This window comes from Alexandromys fortis, unplaced genomic scaffold (genome assembly GCF_014885135.2).
Source record: "Alexandromys fortis isolate MF-2015 unplaced genomic scaffold, M_Fortis_MF-2015_v1.1 scaffold_52, whole genome shotgun sequence".
NCBI lineage: Eukaryota > Metazoa > Chordata > Mammalia > Rodentia > Cricetidae > Alexandromys > Alexandromys fortis.
Window position 1 is genome coordinate 10,775,452 of NW_026067929.1, and position 17,668 is coordinate 10,793,119.

The window sequence follows — 17,668 nt, forward strand, 5'->3', positions numbered from 1 at the left end:
TGGATAATAAAGCAGATTTCCCCGTAAAAACCATGCCTCTCACTGCTGTGCCGTTGCACCGGCTGTTAGGAGAATGTGGATCAGTGTGAGAGTTGGCGTGAATAACGCCTTGAAATAACCTTTGATTCGTCTTTATATTTTCCTGAAAGAAAGCCTTGTCTCTGTATGTGAGATCTGCTAAGACACCATAAATGCTGGCGGTGACTTCATGGCTGAAAAAGGCCTCCTGCATTTTTGGGTAGGGAATTGGCACAGTTTTTCGATTTTTCAAAGCCAAAGAGGTAGTGGCTGAGGAATGGTCTGGCTATGTCACAGTTTGACCAGCAGGGGTCAGTGTTGAGCTGCTTAGAGAAGGCAGTGTCTCGTTGATCCCTGCTGCTGCCTTCCTGGTTGCTTTGTAAGCCTCTCACCTCTCCTTTTCGTACCACCTAATGGGGCATCACCTGCTTCACCTCACAGGTGAGGGGAATCTCACCCATGGTAAGATTGCGGTCGGAAACATCTTCACCAGGCTTCAAGCCTCCTCCCAACATGCTCCTGAGTGTACGATCCAGTAGACTCTCCAGCGTGTGTGTGTGTGTGTGTGTGTGTGTGTGTGTGTGTGTGCGTGTGTGTGTAATCATGGAAAACAGTGATTTATATTTAGAGTGTTGGAAAAGTAAAAAAGAAAAATGCTACCATAACAAAATGCCAAAGACTGAGTTCCTCAAACAACAGAGATGCAGGTTCCCTTAGGAAGTCCAAGCTGAGACGTTAGTGGGATTCATTGCTGTGAAGCATCTCTGCCTGGCATCTCTGCGTGGCTTGCAGGTGCCTGTTTTCTGCCTCCGTCCTCAGACGGACTTTCCTCTGACCGTGTGCACTCCTGGTGTCTGCCTGTCTTCCTCTTCTCTTGAGGACAGTGGTCAGCTTGGATCAGGGCCATCCAACCTCTGCATTTTAACTCACATAACTCTGTAAAGATGCTCTCTGCAGAGTCTTCTTTGAGAGACTTCGAGGTCCAGGCCTACGCAGGAATTTGGAGCACATGATGCCATCCCTACCGTCTGCAGTGGAGAGTCTCTCTGAAATGCCCTTGAGTGTTCTTGTTTTCCTGACACCATTGTGTGCACATGGTCTTTACCAGCCTTCTGGAGATGGGAGGGGCTGCAGTCTGGCTGAGGTAGTAAGTGTGGAATCGAAGCATTGCTCCTTAGTCCTGTGTTAGATTGTTTTCCTGCCCTGCCTTTCAGGGTGTTCAACTTCAGTTTTCTTTGGGTTATTTTATTTTTTCAAAGTTTTCGTACTATATGTTTTGATCATGGTCTCTCCCCTGCCCCAATTACACTTAGATCTGTCCATCTACCTACCCAACTTTATGTTCTTTCTTTCTCAAAAAGTATACTTTTGTGTGTTGTGGGGAGGGGATTAGGGTTATTGGTAACTGAACCAGGGGCCTCCTGCATGCTGAGTAGGTAGTCTGCTACCGTGCTATAGCCATGGTCACGTAATTCTCAGTAGCCAGGAGGCTTGGACTTACTGTCACCAGATAGGCCTTGAGCTTCACTGTGCTCTGCCTTAGCCTCCTGAGAGATGGATTAAGGGCCTGCCTCTCCATGCTTGGCTCCATTTCATGGTTCCTTCAAACACCGTGTTAGGCTTCTACAATGTGTGCCTCCGGCCAGCTCAGCCCCTGGTTTTGCACAGTGGTTGCAGAATGCCGTGCTGGAGAAGACCCAGAAGTGGTGTAATCACTAACTGAGCAGGGCCAGCTGGCCTGTTCCTTGCTTTGAGATTTCCTGAGAAACCATCAGTCCGCACCGAGTCTGATGACCACATGTGAGATGTACTGTTTCTTTAATCATTTATTGTGTGATAGCTTTTTCTGTTGTATATCTTAATTCATATTTTTCCCCTGGCTTCAAACTTAGAGCATTAGCTTGTGGCATTCTATACACTGAGGGGCTAGAAAAGACTGTTCTGGGAGACTCTGGCTCCTGTGGGACAGAGTAAGCCAGAATGACAGAGTTGTAATGGCCTGTAGCTCTTCAACAGTGGTTTGTGACTGCTTTGAGTTAAACATCCCCTTCACAGGGGTCACCTGAGGCCATCAGAAAACACAGATATTTACATTGCAATTCAAAACAGTAGCAAAATTACAGTTATGACGTAGCAATGAAAACAATTTTATAGTTGGGGGTCACCACAACATGAGGATGTGTATTGAAGGGTCTCAGCATTAGGAAAGTCGAGAACCACTGCTCTCGAAGATCTTTCTGTTCCCACATGCTTCTTTGTGTTCTTTGGAGTCAGAATAGCTTTTAATATTAAAAATGAACAGGGTCAAATGAGTGGTATGTATCATCAGACCGTGTGTCTCATTGGAAAGGGCATTTGATTTCTGGGAGAGTCGAGAGCGTACGTGACTCTGAGCCTTGGGAGGAAAGGAGGGAAATGGGAGAGGGGAGAGCAACTGCCAGCCAAGAGGGGAAGCCTGGGCCAAGAGACCCCCTAGAGCATAGATGAAAGGACCAGTTAACCCAAGTAGCAGGGTTATATAGGGAAGGGCAGCCGAGCCTGTGGGCTGGAGAAGTTTATGGTGGGGGGCGGGTATACCATTGGTACCCTGTACAGGTAGTTTAGGGTAGGGGCAGGGCGGGTATACCATTGGTACCCTGTACAGGTAGAGTGTGTTGACACATGTTCACATTCATCATGGACCACTGTGCAAACTCTCTTGCCAATTACTTTTTAAACTCATGGTCCCTGTAATGATGCTGATCCAGTTAATGGCTGGAGAAACACGCGCAGGGAGCCTAAGCAATGCCAGGGCTGTGGTAGAAGTGTTTGAATCCAGGCCCCCAGAATTTAGGAGCCACAGTCTTGGCTTCCTCTGAGCTTTCCTGACGAGTTCCGTACAAACCCTGTGGAGGAGGCAAAGATAAACGACTAATGAGCACGTGAACGTAATGCCTGACACCGCGCTGTTCCTGCCTGGATGGGCTAGTGGTTTCCTATCTGTTTAGGAGTGCATTCGTGGCTGCTGACCTACCCGTGTTTGTATCTTTTGAGCTGAGGGAATCGGAGCTCTTTCCGATTTGCACATGCCTTCTCAAAGACGCCCCCATGAGCACCTGGTTAAAGACGTCGTGCTCTGCATCCAGGGCAGTAGAATTCCAGCGCTCACGCTGGCGGCATCCCAGGGGCGCTCCCACTCGTCATCCCTTCAGGGAAGACTGTTCTCCCAGCCTTAGAAGCAGAGATGAATGCCGCCTGTTTTCTCATGTAAACCATTGGGGGGTGGGGGACAAAGCGAAAGAGCATGGTGCAGTACGGGCTTCAGCGTGTGCTTGCCTGTATGCTCATCATTCGTATGCAGCTGGTTGTAGACACAGTAAGTTCAACCAGCCCACCACTGAAGTGCTTTGGTTTGGATTTGAAATGTTTATAAAAGGTTTAATTCCTGTCCTGGTGCTTTTGGTGGGTGGTAGAGACTTTAAGATGCAAGGAGACTTTGTGAGAGCCAGTCACTGTGGCATGCCCCTTTAAGGGGATTTTAGTGTGTGGCCCTTTCTCCTTGTTTTTTTACTCAGCAGGTTTGCTCCAGCCTGAAAGCAACAGGCTGTCTTAGCCACTCTTCTGTTACTGTGAAGAGATACCATGACCAAAGAACCCTTATAAAGGACAACATGTAACTGGGGGCTTGTCACAGTCAGGAACTTAATCCATTATCATCATGGCAGGTTAATGGCAGTATTCATGGCACTGGGGCAGTACTTGCGAGTTACATCCTCATCCCCGGGTACCAGAGACTGAGCCTGGCTTGGGCTTTCGAAACTTCAAAGTCACCCCTGCCTGCCCATCCCACCCTACCCTCCTTTACATATTTCCTCCAACAAGGCCATACCTCTTGGGGCTCCTTCTTATTCAAACCTCCACAAGGGCCAAGCAGTCAGGAACCGAAACCTCCAGAATGTGAACACACATCAACCTGTTCTGGAGTGTGTTCATGCACAGTAACACAAAGCTACCTGCCACAGGTATTCTCCAGGTAGAGCTGTTATAAACAGCACCGCCGTGAGCATATGGAGACACGTTTTGGTGAACATATGCGTGCACTTCTGTTGGTTAAATATCAAGGAGCAAATTGCTGGGTGGTGGAATGTGTGCCCATATGCTTTTGAAAATACAAAGTGGGAATCACCAAAATAGGGGGAATATTTGAGAAGTATGTGGCCGACCTGCACTGAGCCCTCTTAGCGTACACTGGGTTTTTGAAAGGGCACTACCCAGGCCAAACAAGGAAGGCACTTTCTAGAACACTGCCCCTTTCTGAGCAAGCTTTTCACATCTCAGACCCCTCTCTGAGAAGTGCCACACTGAGGGGTCCATCCATCTGATCAACACAGGAGCCTTCCAAACATGGCTGTACGTCAGCATCACCCAGGGAAGGACTAAGACTGTAGAGTGCAGTCCCTACCCCGGACCAAGAGCTATCTATGAAGGTCTGACTGTGGTGTCCATGTCAGCCTTTGCGTTGAAGAGTAAGTTTTGCTTCTGTCCAGACTAGATTTGTCACAGTTACTGTAACAAGCTCAGACTACTAACGCCGGGAAGCCCCTTCTAGTTCTTCAGTTCTTTGGACAAGAATATACCCTTTAGTAATTTCCGTGCACTCTGGAGTGTTTTCGCGTCCTTCCCTATTGTTGTAAAATACCTGATAAAAGCAACTGAAGGAAGAAGATTTACCCTGTCCGAGTGACGCAATGAACACATGGTGTCCAGGGCTGGAAAGCAGAGAGCTGTGTATGCAGTCATGTATGCCCAGCTTACACCTGTTCTATACGGTACAGGACCCTGCCCAAGAAATGCTGATTTTGTATTCTGCCCTATATTTCATTTTAATGAATGTATAGGCTTTGTGTTCATTTCCATTTTTCTTTTTTTATATTTCAAGTTAGTTTTACTATTATAAGTTTCCACCTTCTGTTGTCTTTCAGAACGTAGCAGCTCAGGAATAGATGAACCAGCTCAGCCCTCCTCCCCCTGTACTGTCCCTCTCCTGCGTCTCTGGACTTTCTGCCTTGCCCACTCTTGATTCTGGGCTCTGTCTGGATAGGAAGCCCTTGGTGGTCATTTTCCAGGTCCTGGGCTGAGCTTGTCCCAGCCCTCAGCTCTCACTGGCCTTGCGCTGATCTTGGAATGGGCAGCCCTTCCTCATTTGATCTGCTCTTCTGTCATTGGCTCAAGTTTTGAGTGGACTTAGTCAGCTCGCATGGCGTTCTCTATTCTCTGACTGGTTACTGTTTTGGTTTTCCTTTACCACACCCGTACTGATGTCATCAATATTGTGGCTTTTGTTTGGTCTCGCCTTCCTCTATTTTGGAGTTTGTAAACTGAGTTTTTGTAGACTTCGAATTTTCTTTGTTTTATTGGAATCATTTATTTGTGTATGTGTGAGCGTGCATGTATGTCTACATCACACACACACACACACACACACACACACACACAAAGAGGAGGCCCTATGTCACTTCCCATTACTGCAGGCCCTGTGTCTCCCCATCCCCACCCCAGCAAGCCCTGTATCACTTCCTTCCCTCCCTACGGCCCCCTTCAATGCTGGCCGCCCGCCACACCCTTGCCCTAAGTTCTGGGGGCTGGAATCTTTTGCTTCACCCACTCATTAGCACAGATTCTCTGCAGGGAGCTTTCTTCTCTATTGGCTGTGAGATAAGTTACTTGGAGTCCAGGCTGTGCTTTGTGGACAAGAAACCTATAAAGGCTTGAAGAAAACATGTTTCTTTCCTGTCAGAGTCAGAGGCAGGTGTCGGGAGTCAATAAACATCTCTGTTATACTGTAGAGACCTCGGTTTCTTTCTAGGTCCCTTCGTGTGCAGCTTGGGGCAGGTGGCCCTTGGTCATCCTGACTTGTCAAGCCGATGCAATGTGGAGTGTCTCTGTTTGTAAGGGACCTAGATTACCCATCTCAGTCTCTCTTGGTCAGAGTTACTGTGCAGGGCCCAGATGTGCTGTTTTGTGCTGTCCCATGCTCAATGTCTCAAGTTATTCTGATGTATCTGGGAGACTCATCTAGAAGGATTCCTAGAGTCCTTGCATGTTGATGGTAAACACAGATCTGTGCCTTTGCCTGGAAAGCCAGTTTTACTATATACAATACTCAGCTTCTTGAAACACTGTAACTATGCCTTCCCATTTTCTTCTGGCAAAAGTTATGGCTGTCCAAAAGCCTGATGACATCCCATTTTATTCCCTGTGTGAGCCATTGTTCTTTGTTTCCCTACATGCTGAGATTTTAACATTTTTCTTTTAGTCCAATTGTATCAGACTCCGGTGGCTGCTGCAACAATGTACCACGAGCTTTGTGCTTCCTTAGAACATCAGAAATGTATTGATTCCCAGATCTGAAATCCATAAATCAAAGTATCCTCAAGACCACACCCACCAGCAGCAGTAGGAGAGGGAGCTGGTGTTGGTATCTACACCCAGCACTAAAACATTGCTGCGGGTGGAGAGGAAAGTGAGTTTTGGTGGAGAAGACACTGGTTACTCCTCTCTGCTGCTCACGAGAGCGCCTTCCTACTTAGAGTCTTAGCCTCTCTATAGAGAAAATGAGATTTTCTTTTATATTGATTCTTTTTGTGTTTCTTCAAGTGCCTGTGGAGTTGACTGAAGAAGTGAATTTCAAGTAGAAGTCTGAATTAATTACTTTTCATTGCCGTACCCGGAGGACCTGGCAGAAGCATCTTTAGGTGGGAGAGGTATTTTGGCTCACGATTTTAGAAATTTTTCATCATGAAGGAGAGTCTGTGGTAGTAGCAACAGGAAGAAGCCAGTTACATCAGAGCACTGCTCAGAAAAGTAGGGGAGCCAGTCAAGGAAAATCTGGTCCTAGGGATTCATCCGCTTTAAGTTCCACAGCCTTCCAAAGCAGGCCAGCCATTGGGGACCACATGTTGGAACAAGTGAACCTGTGTGGAACAGTTCATATTCCAACTGTAACATTTATAGTTCATTTGTTATCTCTACTGTTGATCAGAAGTCATTCCATGGTTCACCCTGTGTCTTTGTACTTGATTTCGTCTTTGTTGAGATGAGAAAAGTACGGTTCTCCTCAGATGAAGGCTGATGTGCTTGTGTATTTGTAATAGCTTGTGCGGAGCAGGCACTCAAGATCCTCGTCACCATCCGTTGTTAGATTTTTGTGTCTGTTAAGCTGAGTCCTATCTCTTTTGAAGATTTGGATGTACAGGCTTGCATGGTCAGGGGTTAGAAGGTAAAGAATCAAATACCCGAGATGGGAGTTTATAGACACCATGAGTGACATCTCTATGTGTTGAGGGGGTCAGGCAGGTGGGCCAGATTGTAGCAGGGATGCAGGAAAAGATGCATGTACAAAAGAAATCAGAGGACAGCCCCATGTGGGCTCGGTCAGTTTTGAGGAGCACTGTTAGGGTTTAGTGCGTTCTCCCCTTCAGGTACATCTTTTTAAGCATGTGCTTCCAAGATGGTGGTGCTCTTTGTGTGGGTAGCAGAAACCATGGCAGGTGGTACTTAGCTGGAGAAAATGTGTCACTGGGGTTTCTGCCCGTGATGGTTTTACCTGGACCCTGCTTCTTGGGGCCTTATTCTGCTTCCTGTCCATCTACTGTGGATTGCTCTGCTTCTACAGACATTCCTCTGAGAACCACAAGGCTCTTGTGATGTTAGAAGGTCAAATTCCATCTCCCGATTCTTTGTCCATGCAGGGAGTGGAGGGGCTCAGCTTGCCTTTGCCAGAGGAATATGGACAGGTTCAGGAGAGATGTGTAGGAAAAAGCTGAAGTACGGGCAGAGCTTTAGCCCAGGGCAGGTAGCCAGTGAATAGAAATGCCAAGATCAGACCTGGTAGGACAGAACCTCTGCCGCCATGTACGCAACAGCAGCACGTTCCTCTGTGAGGTTCCCTAGGGGCCGAGAAGCACTGAGCCTGACGGTGTTGATGCTTCACTTCAGCAAGGAGCCACACCAATGAACCTATGTACTCCTCTATCCTTTGCACGACAAGCAGTCGAGGGAACTGTGGGTGCTGTAAGTGGCACATTTGTATGTTGCTTATTTGGGAGCAGCAGCTAGTGTTGGACACCATCCAGTTTCTTGTTTGGATAGTTTTAGAAAGCTTCTCTCCGCCTGCAAACTCGGCAGCCATGAGCAAGTCACTTGACTTCTCCTGGTCTCCTTTTCCTTGTCTTCTGAATCTGGGAGAGGTGCAGGTACTTAATGGGACCATTACTGTATAGGGTTATTCTGAGGACTAGGTGAGTTCAAATTCCGAGGTCTGTGCCTGCCATGTTGTGAACCTTTGGTAAGCATTCAGTATTATTATCATCCCAACACAGCATATTGATATCACGGGTCCTGTACAAATATTCATTCCTGTCGCAGAATCAAATACTTTAATTCAGCCTTTCTTTTTAACACGAGGAATTTGTGCTCCTGGGGGACGTAGTGATTGTCTCAGGCTCTCGTAGCTTTAGGACATATAGGACACAGGCTGAGCTCATATTGCTTGGGTCTGTGTCATGTGTTTTCAGTTCAGTTCTTTTATGTAACTCTCATATTTTTTTTTCAAGATAGATTCTTTCCTTTCAGGTTTATACTATTTTTATTATGATAAGATTTTCTACTATCTTATAAAGAACGCTCTTACCAAGTGTGAATATTATATTCCCAGTTTAGAAACAATAAACTCAAGATTAAGAATCACGAAGCCAGGATGTAGTCTCAGCTTTGATTCAGATGCTCTGTGGGCTCTTGGGAAAAAATACCCAGCCCATGGATCGTGTGTTCTCACATTTCTTTGAGTGTGTCCCCCAAAGTCTGTGTGCCAGCAGCTGCACCCAGCTTCTAAGAGTTGGAAACCTGCCCTCTAAAGAGTTGACTAGGCTCTGGAGTCTGCATGGGTTGGTCAGTGCCGTCTCGGGAGCGTGCCATTCTTCCTGAGGGGTTGTTGTTCCTTTGCCCTCCCCTCGCTTGTCCTTCTGCTTCCTGCCATGAAATTGTGCAGTTAGCAATCTGTATGTCGATTTAGGCCTTTGAGCATGAACTTTCTAGATTGCAGAAATAAGTTATGTTTTTAAATTGAGATTGTAATATGATTATGTCATTTTCCTCTTTCCTTTGTTCCCTAAAAGTCGTCCTATGTTGCCCCCTCCTCTTATTTTTAAGATTAATACTCCTTTTTTATTTATTTTAAATTACCAAGTCCATGACATTTGATTATAACAACACAAAATGACCAAGATACAGATTCCTTAGGCTCCAGTTGCTTTTTTGGCAGTGATAAACACCATGACCAAATGCAACTAGGACAGGAAACACGTTATTTATTCTGATAGGATACAATCCATCGTCAAGGCAAGCCAAGGCAGGAACTCTGAGCAGGAGCCGGAAGCTGAAACCACAGAGGGATGCTGCTTACGGGTTGCTTTTTTCTGCAGCTCAGTCCACCTGCCTCGGGATGGTATTGCCCAGGGTAAGCTGGGTTCTCCAACATTAGTTATCAAGGAACGTGCTCCACAGGCATGCCCACAAACCAGCTGATGTAGACAGTTCTTAAACTGAGGTTCCTTCTTCCAAGGAGACTCTAGTTTGGGGCAAGTTGACAAGAAAACTAAGCAGCAAAATAACTATAGTTTCTAAAAATATATGTTTATGTTACACAAATACAGCAGTTGTCGCCAAAAGGAAGTTAGTTGATGCAAATAAGCAACACAGAGGAAAGGAAGTAAAGGAGGAGACTGAAGTTGGAGGGCAGATGTGGAATTATATTGACTTTGGTTCTTGAAGATTTTTCTTAACTGAAACTCTTTAATCTTTTCTTTTAATCTTTCCTCTTTTCATAGACAGGCTCTTCTATCCTTTATGGATACGGAAATGGTCAGTTTTATACAGACATGTACAGATTCAGGATGAGATTTATTATGAAAGTTGTCTCATGAGGTTACAGAGGCTGAAGAGTCACATTTCTGCCATCCACAAGATGGAAAACTAGAGAGATTGGTGCAATAACCAGACTAGGACCAAAGGACTGAGAACTAGAGAAAGGAGAGTGGTCAGTGATGTAATCCCAGAAAAAGGGGAGTGGTCAGTGACGTAATCCCAGAGAAGGGGGAGTGGTCAGTAGCATAATCCTAGAAAAAGGGGAGTGGTCAATGACATAATCCCAGAGAAAGGGGAGTGGTCAGTGATGTAACCATAGAGATTGAATGCTCAGCAGTCAGAAGCTGTCATGAGTAAGAGTGGGAGATGGATACCCCAGCTCCAGAAGAGGAGAACTCACCCATCCTCTCCATCCTTGTTCTGTTCTGACCCTGAACAATCCAGTTGTTTGAAGTTCTGGCAAACCCCAAGCTTTCAGTTAGTGGCATGATCATGATGTTTTTCTTGCCCCTAGGGCAGAAAGACACATCACGTTTTGCTCAGTTGTCATCTGTTATAATCTGTGTTCCTGTTGAATGAAGGACAAGAGGTAATTAGAGTAGATAAACACTTTGTATTAAATAGTAACCTGGAGATGATCTGGGGAAAGGGGAACGAATGCTCCTCTATTGCTGGTGGGAGTGCAAACTTGTATAGCTTCTTTGGATTTCAGGGTAGCAATGTCTCAGAAAATTAGAAACAGTCTACCTCAAGACTTAGTAATACCACTTTTGCGTATATACCCAAAGGATGCTTAATCAAACCACAAGGACGTTTGCTCAACTATGTTTGTAGCAGCATTATTTGTAATAGCCAGAACCTGGAAACAACCTAGATGCCTCTCACCCAAAGAATGGATAAAGAAAATGTGGTACATTTACACAATGGAGTACCACACAGCAGAAGAAAATAATGACATCTTGAAATTTGTAGGCAAATGGATGGATCTAGGAAAAAAAAAAAAAAACCCTATTGAATGAGATAACCCAGAAAGACAAATATAATAATATGTACTCACTCCTAGGTAACTTTTATAAATAAAACAAAGAAAAACCAGACCACAGGTCACAACCACAGAGAACAGAGACAACAAAGAGGATCCTAAGAGAGACATACATAGACCTACACAGGAAGGAGAAAAAGACAAGATCTGAGTAAATTGGGAGTGTGGGGTCATGGGAAGTGTAGAAAGGGAAAGGGGAGGAAGGGAAGGGAACAGAGAAAATGTATAGCTCAATAGAAACAATTTTTTAAAAAGTTATGAAGTAGCAACAGAATTAGAAAGACACTGACCAGTTTGCAAACCTGCATAAAAATCAGCTGTGAAATGAAGAAAAACTTTCACACCACATTGATTTTTGTTTAAAGGTTTAAATTATGAGTGAAATACAAAACAAATGTTTTTATGATTCTGAGTGTGTTGATGAATATGTTTGAGTTATATCTCAGTATCTGGCATTTTATTGTCTGTCTTCATTTTGATATATTGCCAGAACCTGCATGCGTAAGAAGGACTGAGTCTGGATTCTACTACCAGGGGTGAAATAACTTCCACTGGGTGACACAGGCAGGCATTTTAATCACACATCACAGAGATGCAAAGCTCAAGCTGGTCATCATTGATATTGGCAGTTGGTCAGTGCCCACGTTCTTGTGGTGTCTTTGAGCCAAGGTTACTTAAGGCTGCCTAACCCACTGGGACACCAAAATGGTATTAGGATCATCTTTTATGCAAAGTTCAAAGCAATTCTTCTTTAATAATTTACAACTTTGCGTGGGTTTGTATTAACACGGTGGTCTCTGTGCTCATCTGCAAATGATATTGTTGTTCACAGTAGAATTGTGCAGAATTTAAACAATGTCCCTTGTTGTACAGTAAGGTGACCATGTTGGATATCTGAGGAGGTATGTTATTGGTCTGTCGTGTTCCATTTTCTACCAGAAGAGCCACCAAGATACCAAGATTCAGGAAGCCATTTGTGTTCTCACGATAACAATGCCTCCCAGAAGCTTTTGCTATATTTAGCACACAGCCTCCAACACTAACTGATGGCTGACATTCTGTTAGTGGGACCGAAATGACAGGAGTTTTCACTGGGAAATCAGTCAAGGCCAGTTCTGACCAGTGACAGACTTCGTGACCACTTCAGGCTCTGTGCCACTTTGTGTGTTCCCGAGCCTTGCAGGCTTTTCTGTCATTTCTGGATGTAAATGTCATTCTCTGAAGCCAGAACTTTCCTCCCATATGTAAAGGGCCACCAGAGGAATCATTTGCATCCCAGTTTCCCCACGGAAAGCCTTGGAGACAGCTCTTAGTGCTCCACATGGCTGTGATTTGTGGGGTTGCTTTGGAAATAACTTTACAATGTCATCATAGTTGTGGTGGCTTTACCTGCTGATTTTTTGTTACTGTTTTTCTCATGTTGACTGTTTTTTGCTGAAAAAGAAGGAAGAACACGGAACCTGGTTTAAACAATAGATACTTTCTTGGAATAGTGATTCTTTTCTAGGATGTTATGTATATGTCTGGGGGCCTATACATGTGTACATGTTTATTGTGTGCTTGCACATATGTACGTGTGCTTTGGAGGACAGAGGATGATGTCTGGTGTCTCCATTTATAGATCATCACCTTATTTGTTGAGACAGGGCCTCTTACCAAAGCTGGGACTCACTTACTGGTGAGAACGAGGGCTTTGCCTGTCCCCATCCCACCCATACCATTAGTTACAGACCCATACCATATAGGTGCTAGGGTGCCAAACTCGGGTACCCATGCTGTGCCGTAAGAGCTTTACCATCTGAGCCATCTCTCTAGCTCCTTCCCAGGAGATTAGTTAGTTGTTCGTTCCTGAATTTGCCCAGTGAAATCTGGGCTGAGCTCCTCCTGCTTCTGCACCTTCCCCACACTGCAGCTTCATGCTCACTGCCTCTGTCTCCACATGTTCCCCAGAGCCAGCTCCAGTATGTGGTGTCTGTCTACTCGAGCATCTCTTGGTGTTTCTCACCTCACCATGAGGAGCATCTTCTGCATAGCTCATCTTTTCAGATCTCCTTCTTTCCCTTGAGTGTGTGAGCCTCTTCTACCAGCATGCCTTGTGTTCCTACATCGTGTGACTATCCTGGGGCAGCAGATGTGATCTGAGACCATCCCAGGCTAACCAGGATGGGCAATCAGCCAGTGCCACTTGTAAGGGACTATGTGTGTTGGCTGGTGTTCTGTCAGTAAATATCTAGTAAGTACCCAAATGAACCCTTCTTTGTCTTTCTCGTGAAATTATTGATCCAGCCATTTCCTCAGCACTTTCTTAATTGTTCTCTTAGTTATAGAATGAATAGTTATACCCACAGTGCCAGCAGCCTCTGCCTGTCCCCACTTCCCCACAAATGCCTCCCTCCAGCCATTTTGCTCCCACTCTTGTTTTTCTCTGATCCCATGTCCAGCTAGCAATCTTGTTCCTTTTTGGTGCAGGATCTCACTGTGGAACTCACTCTGTCTCCCAGGCTGGCTTGGAACTTGGAATACGTTTGTTTCCACCCTTGAGTCAGCCAGGAGTACATGAACGAACTATTATATTCTACTACATTCTTGCAGAGCTTGGGTTTTGGAAACTTGACTGGGGGTGAAAGGGAATGAAGAAGTGATAGGCACACAGGGAGAGAGAAGCTGGGACTGAGTGGGCTGGGCTCTCTGATGGAGAAGTGGCAGCATGTTTATTACGTAGAGCTGAACAAGGAGGCAGGCTTAGTTAATCTCAGTCTTCAGGCTGTAAACATCCAGGGGGAGAAAACTATGATGGACATTTTCTGCATCCACTATCAACATTCATACTGGGACCAGAGGGAGACGTTGCTGTCCTTCTGAGTCTCTCCCAGGAAAGGCTGAGGCGCTGGGCTCCTTGACATGGCAGTGCGCATGCCAAATAGTATGTCTTCACTCAGGACTTCCCAGGCTTGCTGCAATACCTACCCTGTAACACAGCTTAAAGAGGTTGAAGGGGAAGAATAGTGAAGGTACCATAACGCATAACTTGTGGCACATTTTCATTCATTTAGTTGAATTTTGATACAGACTCTACAAATACCGGGGCAATCACACTTGAATGTTGCTTTTGGAATTTTGCTAACAATGTGTTCTGGTGGAGCTTATGAATAGCAGAGCCTACCCTTAGAGTGTATTATTAACGCAGCAGAAAACCATCCCTGGGTGTGATTATGGTCAGCGAGGTACCAGGAGCAGGTCAGGGGGTGCAGCCCGTTTCCATTTCTTTGGCATGTTTAACAGGGTGGCTTTTGTAGTCTGAAATAACCCGTTCTATTGTGGCCAACTTTTTCTTCCCTCCTAACTGCACAGTTGTCATATTAGAGTCACAATGAAGCCACCTTTCCCAACTGACAGGGAGTGGCTGGCTGGATGAATATGTCCCTGTCACTTGGTCTGTTCCTGTCATAGGCTTGGCGGGTTTCTCTTGATCCTGTCCGACTTAACTGCCTTCCCTGCAGACTCAACCTCCAGCCCTTTGTTGCCCTAAACATTTTCCTCAAAGCTCTTTTATAAACTTTTTCTTTCCTGCTCTAGTTTCTCTCCCTCTCACCTACTTTGGCTTGGAGCCCTGTAACAATAGTGAGAAAGAAAAATACATTCTCGTGGTGCGGTCAGGAGGAACAACAACGTATGATTAAAGAGACAGCTCAACTTTTCAGCTCCGGTGCCTTCTCGCCTGCTCAGTGATGGTTGGACGAGCAGGATGAAATGATTGAAAAGAGTTGGCTTCTCCCAATTAAATCTGTCACTGTCAACTTTGCCCATCATTAAGAAGAACAGATTGGTTTTTTTCCCTTTCTAATTAGTTACTTGTTGATATCTGAGGAAAAATTAGGGCAGAAGGAGATAGGAAAATTATCAATTTTCTTTTGTAATCAGAATTGATTCCTGTGACATCCAGATGTCAGCATGAGAGACTGCTATTTATCTGCTAGATTTAGTTTGCTCTTTCTTGGTAGTAAAACCTCAACTTTTTTTCCCCTTTGGCTAATTAGCAGTTGCTTGCAATACAGGCTGTATGTCCAGCCTGTCCTGCAGTAGGTAGCCTGTATACGGAAAGCCTGTGAATGGGTAGACCATGTGCAGGTTTTCAAAAGATCCTGGAAGACTTGCTTTCTCTTCCCTCTTCCTAGGAGGAATGGAAGTGTGATGGCCGACCTCATTTAGTCAACTGGTATCATGATGTTTTTCTCGGAGTTTGGGTTATTAAAAGAAATACGCCATAGGCTGGGTGGCTTAAACCCTTCACGGTCCTGAAAGCTGGCATGTTGATGGATCAGGTGCCAACAGTTTTGGTGCCTGGTGAGATCCCCTCCAAGAGGGTCACAATCTTGCCTGGTCCTCACTGGCTGGGGATGGCAGCAGGAATGTGGAGAGGTCATCTCTCTTTTGTTTCTTGTCTGAAGGTGCTGACTGATGGAGGCTCCACCCTCATGGCCTAATTGCTAAAGGCCCCACCTCCAAATACTTTTGGGGATTAGCATGTCAACACGTGCATGTGAAAAGACATTTGGCCCACTCGAGATGAAAACAAAGCTTGGACACCCAAGGGACCTCCGGACTGCTTGTGTGTGTACTGGAGATGCTCCTGTGCAGCTGCAATCTCTGGACTGCCTTTGTGTGTACTGGAGATGCTCCTGTGCAGCTGCAATCTCTGGACTGCTTGTGTGTGTGCTGGAGATGCCCCTGTGCAGCTGCAATCCCTGCCATTTGTCATTTTGTCTCAACAGGAAGCGAAACATAATCTTAACAGATTCATCTGTGAGACTTGTGTGGTGCAGGGGGATTTTTGGAGATTCTTGTCATGTCAGACTTCTACCTCTGAAACAGAGGACTACTTCATCTAGTAGACAAGAAAATCTGAACTCTTACCAGTAAATGTGTGAGGGTTTCCACAGCGTCCGAGCTCTCTGATGTCACATGGGGCCACCATGATGATTCCTCTTACAAACCACAGAGTGCTCCGATTCGCCTTGCTCTCCCTTTCCTCCCCTGTGGTTCCAAAATCATTAAATGGAAGTGGAACAGAACGTTCAGGGATGACCTTGGATGGCGTGTGGTGCAGGAGTGGGCAAGAAGACAACCTTACAGAGTGGTGTATCTTAATCCACACAGTGATAGGGCATCTGGTGGGCCAGCATCTGAGACTAGTGAGGAGGGAGCCAGGCTGAGAGAGGTGGGAGAAGAAGGTTTGTCATAGAGATGTGCATGTCTTGTCTCCAGAGCCTATTCCCCTTTAGCCCAGGCTGGCCTCGAACTCGTGATCCTCCTGCCTCTGCCTCCTTCAGCAAATCCTACCGGCGTGCACCACCACTACCGGCCCTATTCCCCTTTAGGACTTAGGCATGGGCTATGTGGATCAGCGGGAGAAAGCAAGCTCAGTGTCTAAGTCTATTCTGACCTGGTACAGCCAATCAGGGTGGCTGTTCAGTTGTATAGCGCACATTTGTGCAACCAACAAGGGGGTGTGAGGGAGGAGTTTTAGTTCCATGAGAGCCTGGGTAAGCATGTTCATTGCCTTTCACGTTTGACTGACTAGTCATGGCCATGTAAACGCTGGAGCTATAGATCTGTGCCCTGGCATTCTAGGAGACACTTTCAGGGATTTAGACCATTGCTGTCTAATAAATACTTAATGAAAATCATGCAAAAAGTTTTAGATTTTTTAGTAGTCACAGTAGTCTTTACCAAGTTGCTTGTGGGAGGGACATGTGCCTCAGTTGGGAACTGAAAAACAAGCAAGTTTAAAGTCGGGCGAGGAACAGAGCATGGGTGTAGTTTTGTTTAGCCTTTCTCCTCCACATGCTTACTAGAGACAATGGGCTAAATTGATGGTGGGACCTGTGGTCACAGGAAGATCCTAAGTTATAGGGCAATGTCACACAGACTGCTGGGTAGGGCGCAGTGAGAATGCATTGGTGCCATGCACCTCTCAGAGAAACGTAGCCAAACTTATGAGAACCAGTGGATGGGAGAGTCCAGGCAAGGGGCTGACCCACAAGTGCTTTGCCTTGTCACCTGATGAGGGATGCTTAGGAAATCGAACCAAGTTTCTTTTGACTCACAGTTCTGGAGACTCAAGTCCAAGGCTGTGCGAACTCATCAGCCTGTCTGGCCCTCTTCTGAAAGTTGTACATTATGGAGGAAGCGTGTGTTATACTGAATACCTCCACCCCAAAGCCAGGAGCTCACTGGAACCATAGCAAGGACATAATGAAAAATGTCACCAAGGCCATGGAAGCCAGGGACAGGGGATATTCTGAGACTGAAGAACACTGAGAAGGGTTGGCAGTGCCGTGCACTGTGGATTCAAAGTTTTCTTGCAAATAAATGGGGTGCTTGTTGAATGGGAGCTGACATTACACTTGACCATGATCTTGGTTTGGATGGTCATGTAGGACCTCCCCTATCCCCATATTCCCTAAGTTTATGGGTTAGTGGCTTGGTCTCAGTGGACCAGACTATGAAGGTTTGCTCTTGAATTGTATTTTGAATCCTTCTATAACTGATGGAATGACAACAGACATTAAAAATGTTATACTTAGGGGCAGTTCTTGCTGCCAGAGCAAGCTGGCAATTGTTCTTTCTTACCTCTTTAAACAAAAATTTCAACAGCATTAAAAGAATGTGCTTAGAGACAGAGTGTTAGAAGAAATATATATA

General features: G+C 45.6%; 1 protein-coding gene across 2 annotated transcripts in view; it reads left to right on the forward strand.

The window, feature by feature from the left end:
• Rsu1 (Ras suppressor protein 1) overlaps positions 1-17,668 on the forward strand; it is a 171,380-nt gene that overhangs the window by 8,749 nt on the left and 144,963 nt on the right. The gene's annotated exons all lie outside the window — the stretch shown is intronic.